Source organism: Schistocerca americana, chromosome 5, assembly GCF_021461395.2.
Source record: "Schistocerca americana isolate TAMUIC-IGC-003095 chromosome 5, iqSchAmer2.1, whole genome shotgun sequence".
NCBI lineage: Eukaryota > Metazoa > Arthropoda > Insecta > Orthoptera > Acrididae > Schistocerca > Schistocerca americana.
In genome coordinates, this window is record NC_060123.1 from 71,311,481 (window position 1) to 71,324,108 (window position 12,628).

Here is a 12,628-nt window from a genome sequence, read left to right on the forward strand (position 1 = left end):
ACATAATTTGTCTGATTGAACAATTATGGTTTTCTTTGTATCTTTTTGATCATCCCAATGCATATATTTAACTTGTACAAAGACACACGCAGTATTTCCCATTACTATCTCAACTTCCAGTGCTTGTTGACGATACTCATCTCTTAGATCGAATAGCATGCCCAGCAGTTCATCCCTGTCATTATTTTTCTGTGTCCCATCTACTGTCTCCCCTGTTCCAACCATCAGAATCAATGTATACTTCTTGTGTCTATAAGACAACTCTTCCCCCCGTTTTTATCGCCAATTCTCTGTTCATGCATTCATACTCATCTCCCCTCAAATCCTAATCTCTCTCAGGTACATCTAACATTGAGTCTGTCTACCTTCTAACATGAAAAGCATTAAAAGTTTTGTCAGCCTCTGCTCAAGTATTGCATCCTAAGTATCAAAAATTCATCACCTCGCCTTCAGAGCTGCTGATCCAAACATACTCCTACACATCATTACCTTAACCACATCCTACGGGACCCTATGCATCTCCTTCTACGGTTAATTCCGTCAGCGTCTCTGTTCTAGGAAATTCTGACAAATCTGGTTATTTGCCCTCTCCTCCTTCTTCTCCTAATTCCTCCCTATCCAATGGCAATAATTATTCATTATTGTTTCTTGGTACAATCGGTAACATTTCATTGTCCTTGTCCACCGAACTGTCCGAATTATCCCTGAAATTTAAATTAATTTTTCTCTCAGCGTTATACGCCTATGCATGTCCCTGCTAAAGGTACAGACTCCATAACATGTAAAGCCTTAAGATTGCTTTCATTGTGAGGTTGTGTATAACTATAAAATTAGCACTAAGTAAGTCTGACTAACTCAGGAAATCGGCCATGGCCCATTCCTTAATCCTCTGCACTTCTTGTGTATTGAATCACTTACTCTCATTCCTTGCATTCTGATCATTGGCGACTTCCTGTCCTTGTCATACATTTTGTAGGCTTTCTCAGCTTCTACTGGAACTTGGCTGGCTTAGTCAAGAATACGTATCACTGTTACATTACTCAATATCGCATCAGTAATGGGATAAAAATATCCTCTCCTTATTTGTCGAGCTTCATAAAGCTTGCTGACAGATTTCCATTTAATTCATCGAAATTAGCGAGTAAGGCTCCTAGAATCTGGATACAATTTAACAACGAATTTTGAGACACAGCTGCTAATCAGTCAAGCCTTGTATTTCTGTCACTTTCATTGTCTCGCTGACTACTTTGCAGATCTGGACTGTATACTTCTGCAAGTTCTCGGTCCTCCATGATTCCACCTGTCATCCAATGGGCAAAGTGGCACCTGTTTTCCATGAGGATCATTTCTACGCCACTTATTTCTGATCTTGCACGGCGGAAACTTTGTGCAGTGGATACTGCATGTTGTACCAGCCCATAAAGTATTTGCACAAAGTGTACTACCTTTCTAAAAAAATGGTTCAAATGGCTCTGAGCACTATGGGACTCAACTGCTGAGGTCATTAGTCCCCTAGAACTTAGAACTAGTTAAACCTAACTAACCTAAGGACATCACAAACATCCATGCCCAAGGCAGGATTCGAACCTGCGACCGTAGCGGTCTTGCGGTTCCAGACTGCAGCGCCTTTAACCGCACGGCCACTTCGGCCGGCTACTACTACCTTTCTAACTTCCCTCGACATGCAAGTGTGATATCCTTCCGTATTCTGTTCCGCAAGTTTGTGTGACACATTTTTACAATTTTTTTTTTTTTTTTTTTTTTGCTCAAATGATGCGTCAAGCAACTGATTTTATTTCACCATCTCCTTAATGTACTGAAGTGGGTTGCGAAATTGGGATTCAGGGTAAGGCACCATCATCAATATTCTCAATTTCACACACTCCTATTTCTCTTGCACAGCACTCATTTAAAAATGCCAGTTTTTCTCCAACAGTTCTCCATTTGGCTGACACTATTTTCATTACAATTGCTACATCCTCTTGGAGATGTACAAATAAGAAATTTACTTTTTACCTTACGCACCATGACCTTAGAATTTCGTCTTGGAATTGTTTCATCTAAATCTTTGGCTGCAGACTGTTTGATCGGCGTGTCAATAACACATATTCCTGTACTGACAAAAAGTGCCTCTGAATTTCATCCTCTTCGAATTCTTGTTGTCCCATTCCTAAGGTTACTGCTGGTTCATTTGTAAATGAATGTTCTGAGTCACAGCATATGTGGCATGGCGTGTCACTTAGCTCACATAAGTCTTCTTCTTCTGCTTGTGAAGTTCAGTTATTATTGTTTCACTGGTTCTAATTCCATCACCAAACTGCACCTTCGTTCTGTTTCCTTGAATATTTCTACTAATGTTTCTCAGTTACGATGGTCGATGTCTGCCAGGATTTGTTTGAATTGGAGTCACACATTCATCTGATCTCTCCAGTTCACCCACATAACTATGCAATGAAAGTTTCTCAATTTGTTTCCAGACCAGCATTACGTCAGCCATTAAGTCGTTCTTCCATTCTTTAATAATATCTATATACTTGTGCAGTTCATTTGTCATGCTCTTCACTTAATAAGATAATGTGTCCAGCTTATGAGGGTGGCGTGATAGGTCTTTCCTTGAAAGAATGGGACATTTTTGTTGCGCATTCACGCTTGAAAAAGTTGAATATTCCAAGGCTCGTATGAAGCATTTTAACGATGTGTAGCTGTCTGAAATCGTCAGTGTGTCAACTGTGATTGAAAATGGAAAAAACCGAGATTTTGTTGGTAACCAATATTTTCATTTGAAGGGCTCGACTGCCATACAGATCAAAACAGAACTGGATGAATTTCATTACGGAATGGGCACCATCATTGTAGACCATTTACTTTTGGAATAATGATTTTAAATTTGACTGGAGCACCGAAGACGATGCGTGTTCTTCTGTCCAACTGAGGTCACCTCAAAGAAAACCATTGAGAAAATCTATTACATGCTAATGTAAGATCTTACTTACTTTACTTTACGCGATCACGCCCAGATTCCGTTCCTCCATCTCTTCTTTGATCCTCGTAGTGGGTGTCTTCCACAGCGAGTATAGTCAATAGCTTTCAAAGGCCATCGGCATTTATCCATCTGACTAACATGTCCTGCCCACACAATGCACTTGGCTCTCATCAGTCCTACAGTGTTTGGTGTATTCTACATTTTGTCTAGTTCACAATTACGTCTGATCCTCCATTCTCCAGTGATCGCATCTTGTACAGGACCAAATATCTTCCTTAATACTTTCCGCTCAAAAACAAGAAGATTGTTGAAGTCTTTCTTCCGGACACTCCAAGTTTAACAAGCATTCAGTACTACAGGTTGAATCGTTGTTTTATTCACCAGGAGTATCCTTGAGAGACCTCGCGATGCAAGAAGTTGACTGCGACCAAAGTGTGATCGTTTGGTGGCTTGGATCCTCGCTTTGATTTCTGCTACACACGCTGCACCTTTTGTAAAGATTACCCCCAGATATTTAAAGTCGCGAAGCCTTTTGTGGGACCGGTTTCCGACTATCAAATGCTGAAGTGGGTCTCTTGACTAAGGATGGGTCCTGCTCATCACCAGAGATTCCATCTTTGATTCATTCACAAGGAGTCCAATTTTACTTGCTTCCACCTCCACGCTTTCACTCATCTGCATTAGTTCCTCCTTAGATCTGGACAACATGGCCACATCATCAGCAAATACGAGAGGTGTGATTTTCTCACCCTCTACCTCTATACCCTCGAAGCTTTTACGAGAGACTTCTCTCATTATCTTTTCAAGTGTCAGGTTGAACAATACCAGTGACACACCATCTCCTTGTCTCAACCCTGTGTTTATGTTAAAGCTGTCCGTGAGTTGGTCCCGAACTTCGTTTTACCTTTTGAATCAGTGAGACAAATTCCAACTAGACTGACGAGTTTCTTAGGTATTCCAAACTCCGTTAGGCAGTTCCTCAGGGTCTCTCGGTGGATGCATTCATGCACCTTCTTAAAATCTATGAAGAGCACATGAAGTTTTTCGCTCTACTCTCACAACTTTCCGGTTAGTTGTCGCAGCACAAAGATGTTGTCGACAGTTGAATGGCCCTTTCTGAATCTTCCCTGATATTCACCAGTCACTTCTTCTGCTAATGGCTGTATTCTATCCATTATACAGTTGGACAAAATCTTGTAGCAGACATTCAGTAGTGCGATTCCTCTGTAGTTAGTGCAGTTCATTTTGTCACTTTTCTTATGTAAAGGGCAATTGACAGCTGTCTTCTGATGTTCTGGGATCTCCTCCAAAATCCAGATCCCCTTATTAATCGGTGAATTTTCTTGAGGAGTCCCTCCCCTCCAGCTTGAATGATTTCTGCCTGAATTCCATCTTCTCCTGTGCTTTTGTTCTTCTTTAGATTCATTATATGATTTTTTATTTCTTCAAGTGTTGATGGAGGACAGTCTAAATCTGCAATGTCAGGAATCTGAAATTCTGACTGATGTTTAGGTTCATCACATTGAGGAGTTCCCTGAAGTACTGTTTCCACCTTTCAGCGATGTCAAGCTCACTAGTGAGTATGCTTCCATTATTGTCCTTGATGAATTTTTGGTGGCTTTGATGTCCCTTCTTGAAGAATTTTATTTTCTGGTACATCTTTCGCGCTTCTTTCCCCAAGAAATCTTGTTGAGCCTCATCTATCAGTCCTTCAGCGTACATTCTCTTTGATCTTCTCAGGGATGCTTGAGTAGTTCTCCGAACTTCTTCGAACTGTGCTTTACCGTGTGCAAAATCATCCCACTGTAACCAGGTCCCCTTGGTTTCTCTTCTCTTCGCTAATGCCTTAATGCATTCATCCCCAAACCAAAACCTTTTCCCCTCTGATCCGTTTCTTGATGTCTGCATTCGCTACTTCATTTACGGCATCCTTAACTTCCTTCCACACTTCATCAGGATTCTCTCGTGAAACTTCTTCCTACAGATTTTCAAAGTGGTTGCTGAAGTGGACATGAAATTCTTCTTTCTTTGTATTATCTCTCAGCGCATCGATGTGGTAGTGTACAAATTTTGTAGGGTTGTTTCTAGATTTGGCATTGGGTTGTACCTTTAGCCAGCTGTTTACGATTTAATGATCACTCCCACACTCTCACCCTTGTTGTCTTTACATCCCTCTCCCAGTTCTTTGCTTTAATATCTGTTGCAATGTAGTCTACCTGATTAACTGTTTTACCATCTGACGATACCCAAGTTCCTTTATGTATATCCTTCCGTAAGAAATTTGTGGTGCTTATGAATATTCCTTTGGATGTTGTAAAGGGTATAAATCTGATACCACTGACAGTGCTGAGTTCATGAAGACTGTGTCTTCCGGTTGTTGACTGGAATACGTATTCTCTTCCTACTTTAGCATTCATGTCTCCCACTAGAAGCTTACAATTATTATTTGGGATGGCGTCTATGACTACTTCGAGTTCCGCGTAGAATTCATCCTTCACTTGGGATGTACTTTCTTCTGTGGGTGCATGGCAATTCACAAACGATATTTTACATCTCTCTACGTCTATTATTGAAACTGCTACTCTAGGGCTCACAGCCTCAAACCCAGATACTTTAGCAGCCAGAGCCTTACTCACACAGAATGCTGTACCCAGTTTGCGTCCTGTCTCACATCCTCCATAATAGATTGTGTACTTCTCGATATCTAAGTTACCAGTGTCCCCCCAACGGACTTCCTGCAAAGCGCCAAGATCCATGTTATATCTTTCGATCTCCTTGAGTAGACTGATTGCGGCGCCTGTTTGATATAAACTACGAATATTCCATGTTCCAAATGGTAAACCCTGTTCTCGCACTTTTCGCCTATTTTGGCTTCCTTGTGGTTTGTTTACCATTAACAAATTTTCCATGATGAGGTGTTAACCCATCGCCAACCCCCAAATTGGAGGACCAGGGTATTTGATTTTGGGGTAACCTTCCCCCAGATGAATTGCTTTCGTTTCAGCTGTCGAGGTTGATCTCCCCTTTTCTTAAAATGTGAATGGATGAAGGACAGGGAGTGGAAGGCCCTACCAGTAGCTAAGCAACCGCCGCCATAGCTCATAGTGTCATCTGAATATGAGAATCTCTCCGCCCACAAGGACAGTGCTTCTTTAAGGCTGTGTCTCCTTGAGAGGGTAATGTAAGACCACAGAATATGAAAGATTGCCGATATTGTAGACATCTCATCTGAACAATTACATAATATCCTGCACCAAGAATTGCGTATGAAGAAGATGTGTGCTAGGTGGGTGCCACCTTGCTTGAAGCACAACAATTCAACCCAATGTATTACGATGATTAATCGCAATCTGCGCCGATTTCTGACTACTGGTGAAGCGCGGTTTCAGCATTACCTAACTCAAAACGTCAGCCGAAACACTGAACAAAATCTGATGAAAGCTCACCCTAAGAAGTCAAAGACCATTTACCAGTTGGTAAGGTGATAGCATTGGAGGGCAGCGTGGAGGGTAAATATCGTAGAGGGAGACAAAGAGATCAATACACTAAGCAGATTCAGAAGGATGTAGGTTGCAGTAGGTACTGGGAGATGAAGAAGCTTGCACAGGATAGAGTAGCATGAAGAGCTGCATCAAACCAGTCTCAGGACTGAAGACCACAACAACAACAACAACAAGGTGATAGTAATTTTTTTGGTGTTTGCAAGGTATAACCCTTACACGAGAAAGGAAGAACCATAACTGGGCCTATTATGCTTTGTTGTTGTATCGCATGAAACTTGAGTTGGTTGGGAAAGAACAAGGCTAGCATGAAACTAATCCACCATCCCACCCATCAGCGATGCCAATGGCGAAAGTGCCTCAACTGGGCTTGAATTGACTCCTCGTCCACCCTCTTCACCAGACGTTGTCCCAAGTACTTTTTCCTGTCCCCTACCTTGATGCAGTGGTTTGCTTGGAAGAAATTTTCATCAAATGAAGACGTGATAGGGCAGTCATGCAGATTTTGGCAAAAGCTGTTTCAGCTACAGGTTGAAATAGCTAGAGGATTGCTGGACCAAGTGTGTATCTGTCATAGGTGACTACGTTAAGACTTTATGTGAGTTCTTTATGGAAGAAACAATTTGTTTTGCTTTTTTAACAGACTTCACGAACCACCCTGGTGCTGATATAACTAATCTCTTTGTCACCATCAATTACTTGAGCCGTTTTGACCTCAGATTTTTTTATTTATGTTCCGATCTTATTGTCCATTTCTATGATCTTCAAGTTACACCCATTTACATGAAACACTACCTGTTGTTCTATCTTCAATAAATGTTTCCGATTTTCCTTGAGCAGTTCGTCTGTCTTCTTGAAACGTGCCCGGTATTTATTCTCTTGTTACTTACTGATCAATGCAAGCGTCGCGAAATTCTTGTACTGCCTGTCGTGCTGTTTCTTTTTTTCCAACTGTTGTGTACATAGTTCTGCGTAGTCAGCGCGTACACAACTTTCCTACTAGTTCGCGCCCCGCTAAGCACAACAGCGCAGGCGCAGCACTCGTCCGTCTCCGCACTACGAGATGGCGCGCTCTTAGAGACGGACCAAACTCTGCTTCCGCCAATCCACGTATTAATATGTAACGCAGCCAATGAGATTGCTGCTAATGTAGAACCTTATCTCCTCGCGGATCACACTCGCGCAGTGATACCTGAACGCACGAGGTATTATAACGAGTGTACAGACCTCCGATTAGTCAGTCTGCATTAGTCTGTAGTCAAGTTTCAGTTTGCGCCTAATAAGATTACCATATTCCTGTACATAGCCATGAAGATAAATGTATAGACACTTTTGTCAAGTATCAGAGATACGTGAGATTAAGATTAACGTACCAAGACCAGAGGAACTTCAGATTGTCAATTGTAAATAGCATCCAGAACCAAGTTACGTTATTTTGATTCTTGTTATTATTTTAATAAATGTGTGTGAAAATTAATCAAGTTCTGTTTAAGGTTGGTCACCGTCAATCTGCTACTCCAAGCGTGCAAGAGGCATTTCTATCGTCTGACCTAACAGCAGAAGATAAACACGCCACGATAAGACCACGAGACATATTGCTGACACTCGCCTACTTCGATTGAGTGACAAGTCAAATAATCTGATGGTGTGTGTACCGACGGTCTTACAATACGCACACCACACCAACCTATTTCAATCAGAAAGGACTAAACTTTGCCTTCTCTAGATTGCCGCACAGATGACAAAATGTTAGATATCGAAATAGACGACAGAGGGGTAGAGAAACAATTAAAATCGCTCAAAAGAGGGAAGGCCGCTGGACCTGATGGGATACCAGTTCTGATTTACACAGAGTACGCGCAGGAACTTGCCCCCCTTCTTGCAGCGGTGTACCATAGGTCTCTAGAAGAGCGTAGCGTTCCAAAGGATTGGAAAAGGGCGGAGGTCGTCCCTGTTTTCAAGAAGGGACGTCGAACAGATGTGCAGAACTATAGACCTATATCTCTAACGTCGATCAGTTGTAGAATTTTGGAACACGTGTTATGTTCGAGTATAATGACTTTTCTGGAGACTAGTAATCTACTATGTAGGAATCAGCATGGGTTTCGAAAAAAACGGTCGTGTGAAACCCAGCTCGCGCTATTCGTCCACGAGACTCAGAGGGCCATAGACACGGGTTCACAGGTAGATGCCGTGTTTCTTGACTTCCGCAAGGCGTTCGATACAGTACCCCACAGTCGTTTAACGAACAAAGTAAGAGCATATGGACTACCAGACCAACTGTGTGATTGGATTGAGGAGTTCCTAGATAACAGAACGCAGCATGTCATTCTCAATGGGGAGAAGTCTTCCGAACTAAGAGTGATTTCAAGTGTGCCACAGGGGACCGTTGCTGTTCACAATATACATAAATGACCTGGTGGATGACATCGGAAATTCACTGAGGCTTTTTGCAGATGATGCTGTGGTGTATCGAGAGGTTGTAACAATGGAAAATTGTACTGAAATGAAGGAGGATCTGCAGCGAATTGACGCATGGTGCAGGGAATGGCAATTGAATCTCAATGTAGACAAGTGTAATGTGCTGCGAATACATAGAAAGATAGATCCCTTATCATTTAGCTACAAAATAGCAGGTCAGCAACTGGAAGCAGTTAATTCCATAAATTATCTGGGAGTACGCATTAGGAGTGATTTAAAATGGAATGATCATATAGAGTTGATCGTCGGTAAAGCAGATGCCAGACTGGGACTCATTGGAAGAATCCTAAGGAAATGCAATCCGAAAACAAAGGAAGTAGGTCACAGTACACTCGTTCGCCACTGCTTGAATACTGCTCAGCGGTGTGGGATCCGTACCAGATAGGGTTGATAGAAGAGATAGAGAAGATCCAACGGAGAGCAGCGCGCTTCGTTACAGGATCATTTAGTAATCACGAAAGCGTTACGGAGACGATAGATAAGCTCCAGTGGAAGACTCTGCAGGAGAGACGCTCAGTAGCTCGTTACGGGCTTTTGTTAAAGTTTCGAGAACACACCTTCACCGAAGAGTCCAGCAGTATATTGTTCGCTCCTACGTATATCTCGCGAAGAGACCATGAGGATAAAATCAGAGAGATTAGAGCCCACACAGAAGCATACAGATAATCCTTCTTTCCACGAACAATACGAGACTGAAATTGAAGGGAGAACCGATAGAGGTACTCAGGGTACCCTCTGCCACACACCGTCAGGTGGCTTGCGGAGTATGGATGTAGATGTAGATGTAGAGATGAAAAGGTGGCGGTGATTGAGGACTTGGCATATGAACCATAATGAACCATAACACTCTGTCACTATCTGGCATCCGACAGCTATGGAGTTTCCTGTTGCCTGTGACTTTCTCACATTCTCATCAAGCAACGAGTCAATTTCAGAATGTTCTCTACTAAGCTGCGTATTGTACTGGTCCCGGCAATTTTCTGCCTCGACTTTCCTTTACTTGGAAACTACGTAAACTGCCTTGCTGATCTTCCATAGCCCAATGGCAGTTGAAGTTCTAGCTACTTCCCATTCAGTCTTCAAATTATATGTACAAGTACGGGTTAAACTCGACATACCCAAACACTGATACAAGTAAAATACTTCCTATCTCTTACGAAACTTCTAACCTATTTACACCATAAAGCACAATTAAAACCTACGAAAAGTACAAACACACAAAATTTATTCCTCAGAATTACAACGGCGAGACTCAGGCCAACAACAGACTCTGTCTACCAGCCCTCTTCTTCATTTGAGAAAAGGACAAATTAGTACAGCGCATGCAACTGAAATGTGATTTATCTCCTTAAAGGTTTTTATTATTGTGCTCCTGGCAATACTTTTCCAGTTAAAAAGGTAACGAATAAATGATTCAAACTGAAGACGGAAGATCCTTATGTATCGAACTATAAAATAACTGAATCAACCTGAGGACCGCAGATTTTCGAATATGTATCCTGAACAGGAGTCGCCAAATTCACATGTGAGGTGTCGGCTGGGGAATTCAGCTTTCCACTGAGATGCTGCAGGATGTGTCCTCAGTGAGCTATAGTGATAGATACCTCCGCACAACATCCTGTGAATTAAAATAAATCGAGGTCACACAATGGATGAATACATTCAGCAAGAAAATATACACTACTGGCCATTAAAATTGCTACACCAAGAAGAAATGCAGATGATAAACCGGTATTCATTGGACAGATATATTTTACCAGAACTGACATTTGATTACAGTTTCAAACAATTTGGGTGCATAGATCCTGAGAAATCAGTACGCAGAACAACCACCTCTGGCCGTAATAACGGCCTTGATACGTCCGGGCATTGAGTCAAACTGAGCTTGGATGGCGTTTGCAGGTACAGCTGCCCATGCAGCTTCAAAACGATACCACAGTTCATCAAGAGTAGTGACTGGCGTATTGTGACGATCCAGTTGCTGGGCCACCATTGACCAGACGTTTTCAATTGGTGAGAGATCTGGAGAATGTGCTGGCCAGGCCAACAGTCGAACATTTTCTGTATCCAGAAAGGCCCCTACAGGACCTGCAACATGCGGTCGTTCGTTATCCTGCTGAAATGTAGGGTTTCGCAGGGGTCGAATGAAGGGTAGAGCCACAGGTCGTAACACATCTGAAATGTACCGTCCACTGTTCAAAGTGCCGTCAATGCGAACAAGAGGTGGCCGAGACGTGTAACCAATGGCACCCCATATCACCAAGCCAGTATGGCGATGACGAATACACGCTTCCTATGTGCGTTCACCGCGATGTCGCCAAACACGGATGCGACCATCATGATGCCGTAACCAGAACCTGGATTCATCCGAAAAAAATGACGTTTTGCCATTCGTGCACCCAGGTTCGTCGTTGAGTACACCATCGCAGGCGCTCCTGTCTGTGATGCAACGTAAAGGGTAACCCCAGGTATGGCTCCGAGCAGGTAGTCCATGCTGCTGCAAGCGTTGTCGAACTGTTCGTGCAGATGGTTGTTGTCTTGCAAACGTCCCCATCTGTTGACTCAGGGATCTAGACGCGGCAGCAAGATCCGTTACAGCCATGCGGATAAGATGCCTGTAATCTCGACTGCCAGTGATACGAGGCCGTTGGGATCCAGCACGCCGTTCCGTATTACCCTCCTGAACCTACCGATTCCATATTCTGCTAACAGTCATTGTATCTCGACCAACGCGAGCAGCAATGTCGCGATACGATAAACCGCAGTGGCGATAGGCTACAATCCGACCTTTATCAAAGTCGGATAGGTGATGCTACGCATTTCTCCACCTTACGCGAGGCACGACAACAACGTTTCACCAGGCAACGCCGGTCAACTGCTGTTTGTGTATGAGAAATCGGTGGGAAACATTCCTCATGTTAGCACGTTGTAGGTGTCACCACCGATGCCAACCTTGTGTGAATGATCTGAAAAGCTATTCATTTGCATATCACAGCATCTTCTTCGTGTCGGTTAAATTTCGCATCTGTAGCACGTCAGCTTCGTGGTGTAGAAATATTAATGGGCAGTAGTGTAGGTATCGTGACTAGCACGGATATAATGGTAACAGGATCCATCAAACTACAAAAAGGAACTCAGAGCCACTAATAATCTGTTTTATTGCTGAACTGATAATACAATCACTTCTTAATGCAACGAGGAATTGAATACACACACGGTAGCCTTGGCTGTGTTTGCGAATATTATGAATCATCGCTCAATAAGTTAAAGAAAAGTCGCCGAAAAGCATGAAAAAACACTGTTGCTCCCAACTAACTGCGTAGTGAGTGAAGCAAGTTGGTTGTAAGAATTGTATCAGCAGTACTAAACCAATCTGCGAGATAAATGGCTTCACGCTCGTCTCGTCTTGGTGAATGCAAATGTGTCTTTCACTTACCAAACCAATAATGAGCAAGAGCAGAACACAGCGACAGTAATGGCTGAGAATTCTGAATTCCGCCCCAGCATCTGACTTTAGTTCAAAGTAGGAGATATCTTGCTCTGCAGCTCTTTGCTGTTCCTTTCGGTACTCCCACAGCAATTTCTTTCTTGCTCTTCTCTACAAAACATAGCAGATTGTTTCCGTGTCAGAGTCTTGCCAGCTAATTGTAACAGAACCTGCGAG